General features: G+C 56.0%; 1 non-coding gene across 1 annotated transcript; it reads left to right on the forward strand.

Annotated features, from left to right (window-relative positions):
- The first annotated feature begins 8,571 nt into the window (after positions 1-8,571).
- On the forward strand, positions 8,572-8,643 carry TRNAP-AGG (transfer RNA proline (anticodon AGG)). Its single transcript has one exon. It is a non-coding gene; the product is annotated as a tRNA-Pro (tRNA).
- Positions 8,644-9,243: the final 600 nt, after the last annotated feature.

Genomic DNA, 9,243 nt, shown 5'->3' on the forward strand with positions numbered 1-9,243 from the left:
CATTGCAGTGTCTTCAAGAAAATGGCGCCGGAAAGCGCGGACTGCGCAGGCGCCGACTCCGGGAGCAGGACCAAGAAAATGGCCGCACCCAGCACAGCCGCCGCGCCCAGCACAGCCGCCCACAGCAACGCACAGCCGCCGCACCCAGCACAGCCGACCATAGCCACGCACAGCCACCCATAGCCACGCACAGCCGCCGCACCCAGCACAGCCGACCACAGCCACGCACAGCCGCCGCACCCAGCACAGCCACGCACAGCCGCCGCACCCAGCACAGCCGACCACAGCCGCCGCACCCAGCACAGCCGCCCACAGCCACGCACAGCCGCCCACAGCCACGCACAGCCGCCCACAGCCACGCACAGCCGCACCCAGCACAGCCGACCACAGCCACGCACAGCCGCCGCACCCAGCACAGCCGACCACAGCCGCCGCACCCAGCACAGCCACGCACAGCCACCCATAGCCACGCACAGCCGCCGCACCCAGCACAGCCGACCACAGCCACGCACAGCCGCCGCACCCAGCACAGCCGCCCACAGCCACGCACAGCCGCCGCACCCAGCACAGCCGACCACAGCCGCCGCACCCAGCACAGCCGCCCACAGCCACGCACAGCCGCCCACAGCCACGCACAGCCGCCCACAGCCACGCACAGCCGCACCCAGCACAGCCGACCACAGCCACGCACAGCCGCCGCACCCAGCACAGCCGCCCACAGCCACGTACAGCCACCCATAGCCACGCACAGCCGCCGCACCCAGCACAGCCGACCACAGCCGCCGCACCCAGCACAGCCGCGCACAGCCGCCGCACCCAGCACAGCCGCCCACAGCCACGCACAGCCGCCCACAGCCACGCACAGCCGCCCACAGCCACGCACAGCCGCACCCAGCACAGCCGACCACAGCCACGCACAGCCGCCGCACCCAGCACAGCCGCCCACAGCCACGCACAGCCACCCATAGCCACGCACAGCCGCCGCACCCAGCACAGCCGACCACAGCCACGCACAGCCGCCGCACCCAGCACAGCCGCCCACAGCCACGCACAGCCGCCGCACCCAGCACAGCCGCCCACAGCCACGCACAGCCGCCCACAGCCACGCACAGCCGCACCCAGCACAGCCACGCACAGCCGCCGCACCCAGCACAGCCGCCCACAGCCACGTACAGCCACCCATAGCCACGCACAGCCGCCGCACCCAGCACAGCCGACCACAGCCGCCGCACCCAGCACAGCCGCCCACAGCCACGCACAGCCGCCGCACCCAGCACAGCCGACCACAGCCGCCGCACCCAGCACAGCCGCCCACAGCCACGCACAGCCGCCCACAGCCACGCACAGCCGCACCCAGCACAGCCGCCGCACCCAGCACAGCCGCCCACAGCCACGTACAGCCACCCATAGCCACGCACAGCCGCCGCACCCAGCACAGCCGACCACAGCCGCCGCACCCAGCACAGCCGCCCACAGCCACGCACAGCCCACAGCCACGCACAGCCGCCGCACCAAGCACAGCCACCCACAGCCGCCGCACCCAGCACATCCGCCGCACCCAGCACAGCCATGCACAGCCGCCACAGCCACGCACAGCCGCCTACAGCCACGCACAGCCTCCCACAGCCACGCACAGCCGCCCACAGCCACGGACAGCCGCCGCACCCAGCACAGCCGCCGCACCCAGCACAGCCGCCCACAGCCACGCACAGCCGCCCACAGCCACGCACAGCCGCCGCACCCAGCACAGCCACGCACAGCCGCCCACAGCCGCCGCACCCAGCACAGCCGCCCACAGCCACGCACAACCGCTGCACCCAGCACAGCCACCCACAGCCGCCGCACCCAGCACAGCCGCCGCACCCAGCACATCCGCCGCACCCAGCACAGCCGCCGCACCCAGCACAGCCGCCACAGCCATGCACAGCCTCCGCACCCAGCACAGCCGCCTACAGCCACGGACAGCCGCCGCACCCAGCACAGCCACCGCACCCAGCACAGCCGCCGCACCCAGCACAGCCGCCCACAGCCACGCACAGCCGCCGCACCCAGCACAGCCTCCCACAGCCGCCTACAGCCACGCACAGCCGCTGCACCCAGCACAGCCGCTGCACCCAGCACAGCCACCGCACCCAGCACAGCCGTCCACAGCTGCCGCACCCAGCACAGCCGCCCGCACCCAGCACAGCCACGTCACATACAGCCGCCCGCACTCAGCACAGCCACATACAGCCGCCCGCACTCAGCACAGCCGCCCGCACTGATGGGGGCGCAGGATGGAGCAGCACGTGATAGGATGGGGGCGCAGGATGGGAGCACATGACAGGATGGGGATGAGGATGGAGCAGCACATGACACGGTGGAGCAGCACATGACAGGATGGGGGCGCAGGATGGAGCAGCACATGACACGGTGGAGCAGCACATGACAGGATGGGGATGCAGGATGGAGCAGCACATGACACGGTGGAGCAGCACATGACAGGATGGGGGCGCAGGATGGAGCAGCACATGACACGGTGGAGCAGCACATGACAGGATGGGGGCGCAGGATGGAGCAGCATATGACAGGATAGGAGCAGCACATACCAGGATGGAGACCATATTCCAATATAAATGCTCGCCACCCGGGCGTAGAACGGGTTCAATAGCTAGTTTAATAATAACTCCTCAAATTTCTGCTATTCAGCTTTTTCTTTTTTTCAGTGTTCCACCATTTAAAAACTGCTACTCTCCTGTGCTCAGGCTCTCCAGTGCTGCTGCTCTCCTGTGTTCAGGCTCTCCAGCGCTGCTGCTCTCCTGTGCTCAGGCTCTCCAGCACTGCTGCTCTCCTGTGCTCAGGCTCTCCAGCACTGCTGCTCTCCTATGCTTAGACTCTCCAGCACTGCTGCTCTCCTGTGCTCAGGCTCTCCAGCACTGCTGCTCTCCTATGCTTAGACTCTCCAGCACTGTTGCTCTCCTGTGCTCAGGCTCTCCAGCACTGCTGCTCTCCTGTGCTCAGGCTCTCCAGCGCTGCTGCTCTCCTGTGCTTAGACTCTCCAGCACTGTTGCTCTCCTGTGCTCAGGCTCTCCAGCACTGCTGCTCTCCTGTGCTCAGGCTCTCCAGCACTGCTGCTCTCCTATGCTTAGACTCTCCAGCACTGTTGCTCTCCTGTGCTCAGGCTCTCCAGCACTGTTGCTCTCCTATGCTCAGGATCTCCAGCGCTGCTGCTCTCCTATGATCAGGCTCTCCAGCACTGCTGCTCTCCTATGATCAGGCTCTCCAGCACTGCTGCTCTCCTGTGTTCAGGATCTCCAGCGCTGCTGCTCTCCTATGATCAGGCTCTCCAGCACTGCTGCTCTCCTGTGTTCAGGCTCTCCAGCACTGCTGCTCTCCTGTGTTCAGGCTCTCCAGCACTGCTGCTCTCCTGTGTTCAGGCTCTCCAGCACTGCTGCTCTCCTGTGTTCAGGCTCTGCAGCACTGCTGCTCTCCTGTGTTCAGGCTCTCCAGCGCTGCTGCTCTCCTGTGTTCAGGCTCTCCAGCGCTGCTGCTCTCCTGTGTTCAAGCTCTCCAGCACTGCTGCTCTCCTGTGTTCAGGCTCTCCAGCGCTGTTGCTCTCCTATGCTTAGACTCTCCAGCACTGTTGCTCTCCTGTGCACAGGCTCTCCAGCACTGCTGCTCTCCTGTGTTCAGGCTCTCCAGCACTGCTGCTCTCCTATGCTTAGACTCTCTAGCACTGTTGCTCTCCTGTGCTCAGGCTCTCCAGCACTACTGCTCTCCTATGCTTAGACTCTCCAGCACTGTTGCTCTCCTGTGCTCAGGCTCTCCAGCACTGCTGCTCTCCTGTGTTCAGGCTCTCCAGCGCTGTTGCTCTCCTATGCTCAGACTCTCTAGCACTGTTGCTCTCCTGTGCTCAGACTCTCCAGCACTGCTGCTCTCCTGTGCTCAGGCTCTCCAGCACTGCTGCTCTCCTGTGCTCAGGCTCTCCAGCACTGCTGCTCTCCTATACTTAGACTCTCCAGCACTGTTGCTCTCCTGTGCTCAGGCTCTCCAGCACTGCTGCTCTCCTGTGCTCAGGCTCTCCAGTGCTGCTGCTCTCCTATGCTTAGACTCTCCAGCACTGTTGCTCTCCTATGCTCAGGATCTCCAGTGCTGCTGCTCTCCTATGATCAGGCTCTCCAGCACTGCTGCTCTCCTGTGTTCAGGATCTTCAGCGCTGCTGCTCTCCTATGTTCAGGCTCTCCAGCACTGCTGCTCTCCTGTGTTCAGGCTCTCCAGCACTGCTGCTCTCCTGTGTTCAGGCTCTCCAGCACTGCTGCTCTCCTGTGTTCAGGCTCTCCAGCACTGCTGCTCTCCTATGCTTAGACTCTCCAGCACTGTTGCTCTCTTGTGCTCAGGCTCTCCAGCACTGCTGCTCTCCTATGCTTAGACTCTCCAGCGCTGTTGCTCTCCTATGCTCAGGATCTCCAGTGCTGCTGCTCTCCTATGATCAGGCTCTCCAGCACTGCTGCACTCCTATGCTCAGGATCTCCAGTGCTGCTGCTCTCCTGTGTTCAGGCTCTCCAGCACTGCTGCTCTCCTGTGTTCAGGCTCTCCAGCACTGCTGCTCTCCTATGATCAGGCTCTCCAGCACTGCTGCTCTCCTATGCTCAGGATCTCCAGTGCTGCTGCTCTCCTGTGTTCAGGCTCTCTAGCACTGCTGCTCTCCTATGATCAGGCTCTCCAGCACTGCTGCTCTCCTGTGTTCAGGCTCTCCAGCACTGCTGCTCTCCTGTGTTCAGGCTCTCCAGCACTGCTGCTCTCCTGTGTTCAGGCTCTCCAGCACTGCTGCTCTCCTGTGTTCAGGCTCTCCAGCGCTGTTGCTCTCCTAGGCTCCATCCTTATTATTGATGTCTTCGGCCCAGGTCACCCAATCTTCCAGATGACTTGTGCTGCTTTCCAGTTGGCGCTCAGGTTCCAACCTAAGGCTTAGAAGAACGCGTACAATCCAAGCAGCAGTTTCCCAGCACACATCCTCTTACCACGGAGCGGACCCTTCTTCTGCGCACGTCCAAAGCCCCCACATCATGCACAGGGTGTATCAGTAAAAAGGCCAAGGAGGGAGACGGGAAATCTTCATTTTTATTACTTTTAATAAAATATCTTTTAATTACAAATGATTATTTATTATCATTCCTTGCATTTCTTTATGCGTTACACTTTCCAATGTATGCAAAATGCCCAGGGACTTACAGTGAAAAGTCCTAGGGGGATCGTCACTGATCACTATTGCCAGGGCTTAAGATTAAGGCCACGATCACTACTGTTTGTGGCATCAGAAGGGTTAAAGGATTTCCCCCCCTCCTTCCAAATACATTTACCCCCTTAGTTATATTATGGGTAATAAATATATGATTGTAGGGGGGTTCCCGGGTTCCGCGGCATCGATGGAGTGATGGCTTCCTCCCCTGTTCTCAGGTTCGGTAGGGGTCTCTACAGCATACCTCCCAACTTTCGAGGAAGGGAAAGAGGGGAAAATTTTAGGCCACACCTCTGACCACACCCATTTCACAACTAGTCACGCCCCAACCACACCCATTTAGCACTTCTAAAAAATAATTATGAACAAAAAAAAATATGGCCACACATGACGCTCCATACTGTATAATGGCCACACATGACGCTCCATACTGTATAATGGCCACACATGACGCTCCATACTGTATAAAGGCCACACATGATGCTCCATACTATATAATGGCCACACAGTGCTCCATACTGTATAATGGCCACACGTGATGCTCCATACTGTATAATGGCCACACATGATGCTCCATACTGTATAATGGCCACACATGATGCTCCATACTGTATAATGGCCACACATGACGCTCCATACTGTATAATGGCCCCACATGATGCTCTATACTGTATAATGGCCACACATAATGCTCCATACTGTATAATGGCCACATTATGCTCCATACTGTATAATGGCCCCACATGATGCTGCGTACAGTATAATGGCCCCACATAATGCTCCATACTGTATAATGGCCACATTATGCTCCATACTGTATAATGGCCCCACATGATGCTGCGTACAGTATAATGGCCCCACATGATGCTTTTGTACAGTATAATGGCCCCACACGATGCTGGGTACATTATAATGGCCACACATAATGCTGGGTACAGTATAATGGCCCTTCATGATGCTCCATACAGTATAATGGCCCCACACAATGCTGGGTGCAGTATAATGGCCACACATGGTTACCCCACCCCCATCATTGCCTTCTCCATCACTACACACACACACACCTTTCACCGCGCTCCCTCGCAGTAGCCGGCAGCTTCCACTCCCATGGCGTTGAATGGTGTCATCCAGCTGCGCCGCTGACTGCTCACGTCGCTACAGCTGTGATACGCCACTGATAAAGACCTCCGTGTCTCCTGTGCCAGTCAGTGTCAGAGCGAGGAGCAATATCTGCTCCGATCCGACACAGCCAGCGTCCGCTCTGTACACCTCGTACACATGCGACTCAGCTCCATACACCTTGCACATGCGGCTCCGCTCGGTACACCTCGTACACACATGGCTCCGCTCCGTACACCTCATACACACACGGCTCCGCTCCGTACACCTCGTACACACACGGCTGCACTCCGTACACCTCGTACACACACGGCTCCTCCCCATACACCTCATACACACACGGCTCCTCCCCACACACACCTCGTACACATACCGCTCCACTCCATACACTTCGTACACACACGGCTCCGCTCCGTACACCTCGTACACACACGGCTCCGCTCCATACACCTCATACACACACGGCTCCGCTCCGTACACCTTATACACACACGGCTCCTCTCCATACATCTCGTACACACACGGCTCCACTCCGTACACCTCGTACACACACGGCTCCGCTCCGTACACATTGCACACGCTGCTCCGCTCCGTATACCTTGCACACACACGGCTCTGCTCCGTACACCTCATACACACACTGCTCCACTCCGTACACCTCCTACACACACAACTCCGCTCCGTACACATTGCACACGCTGCTCCGCTCCGTATACCTTGCACACACGGCTCCGCTCCGTACACCTCATACACACATGGCTCCGCTCCATACATCTCGTACACACGGCTCCGCTCCATACACATTGCAGACGCTGCTCTGCTCCGTATACCTTGCACACACACGGCTCCGCTCCGTACACCTCATACACACACGACTCCTCTCCATATATCTCGTACACAAACGGCTCTGCTCCATACACCTCGTACACACACAGCTCTGCTCCATACATCTCGTACACACGGCTCCGCTCCATACACATTGCACACGCTGCTCCGCTCCGTATACCTTGCACACACGGCTCCTCTCCATACATCTCGTACACACACGGCTCCGCTCCGTACACCTCGTACACACACGGCTCCGCTCCATACACCTTATACACACACGGCTCCGCTCCGTACACCTCGTACACACACGGCTCCGCTCCATACACATTGCACACGCTGCTCCACTCCGTATACCTTGTACACACACGGCTCTGCTCTGTACTCCTCGTACATACGTGGCTTTGCTCTGTACACCTCGTACATACTTGGCTCTGCTCCGTACACCTCGTACACACACGACTCTGCTACATCCACACTGTAAACACCTCCTGACCTCACACATACGCTTACCTTCCTCCAGCGCCATGACAACCAGCAGAGTCCTGTACATGGAGGTCTTCCCGATCATGTGACCCCCTGACTCCTCCCATCCTGTGACTTCATCACAGGTCCTGTGCGCACAGAGCAGCCAATATGTGGTGTGCTGCTCTGCGGGTGCAGGGACTCAGGGAACTGACCGGGTGATATACACACCTCCCAACCAGTGCGGGACAACTAATGTCCCGCCCGGGATCGCGGGGCTTACTGTCAAAATCGGGACAGTCCTGCTGGATCCGGGATGGTTGGGAGGTATGCTCTACAGTCAGTCCCCCCAGTAGTCACACACATGCTGTGGATAGGTGATAAATGGACTTAGTGGTATCAGAGCAGTCTCATATCAGGGCTGTTTCTGCAGGGAAACCATCTCCATGCTTCCATTTTAGAATAAAAATAAATAAAATATGTTATTTATATCTTAATTAAAAAAAAATAAGTAAAGACTACGCTATGTATTTTTATATAAATTGGTAAGATAAAAATATGAAAAAAAAAAATTAAAGGCAAAATAAGTATGTAAAACTTTGTCAACTGTGCAAAAGTTACAAAGTGAATACTGTATGAAGACTAAGCTGCCAAAGAAGAAGACTCGCTCATGATTGGCCGGAACGCCTCGCCTCTACTTTGCATACACGAATCTTATTGGCTTACAGTGATGTCCATCACAATCCGGAAACCAAGCGCTTAATCCGATTGGTTCGTAGGAGAGGGTCCTGCTGAGTGGGTGGGTTTTAGGGTTCGGCACAGAGAAAAGATGTGGAGTCTCCGGGAAGACTTGTCCTAAGCAGCAGGAATGAGGGAAAGAAGAGCAGGAAATGTGAGGACTCTGGGCGAGACACAGAGCGAGCAGCCACCACCATCAGCACGGCGGCTCGTTGGTCTAGGGGTATGATTCTCGCTTAGGGTGCGAGAGGTCCCGGGTTCAAATCCCGGACGAGCCCAGATTTTGTTTTAGCAAAGTTCATAATGTTACAATTTCTCCACTTTGAAAAACAGCAGATCTGGTGAACTTTGCACTAATCTGCATGAGCATTTTGTCGCTCCCGTTAGGACGAGCCCAGTTTATATGTTCTTTTTTTTTTACCATGTTTTACTTTTCTTTAATAACAGGCATAAAAACATTTAAAATGTAAATATGAGAAATCTAAAATAAAGAAATATAAAAAAGCATTTGTTACTTCTATTAAGAAATATATAAAAAGTTTTGTTACTTTATATACATATTTATATATTTTTTTACTTTTTTATTCTTAATATTTAATATTTATTATTATTACAGTTATTAATATATTTATTGTCATTACTACTATTATTTTTAGAATTAGTTATTATTACTGATATTGTTATTACTATTTTTATTAATGTTATAATTGATATTATTATTATTACTACTACTGTTATTATTGTTTTTGTTCTTATTGTTACTGATGTTATTATTATTGTTTTTTTATTACTGTCATTACTACTATTAGGTTATGTGCACACGTTCAGGATTTCTTGCAGAAATTTCCTGAGCAAAACCGGACATTTTCTACAACAAA

The sequence above is a fragment of the Ranitomeya variabilis genome, chromosome 3 (genome assembly GCF_051348905.1).
Source record: "Ranitomeya variabilis isolate aRanVar5 chromosome 3, aRanVar5.hap1, whole genome shotgun sequence".
Classification (NCBI taxonomy): domain Eukaryota; kingdom Metazoa; phylum Chordata; class Amphibia; order Anura; family Dendrobatidae; genus Ranitomeya; species Ranitomeya variabilis.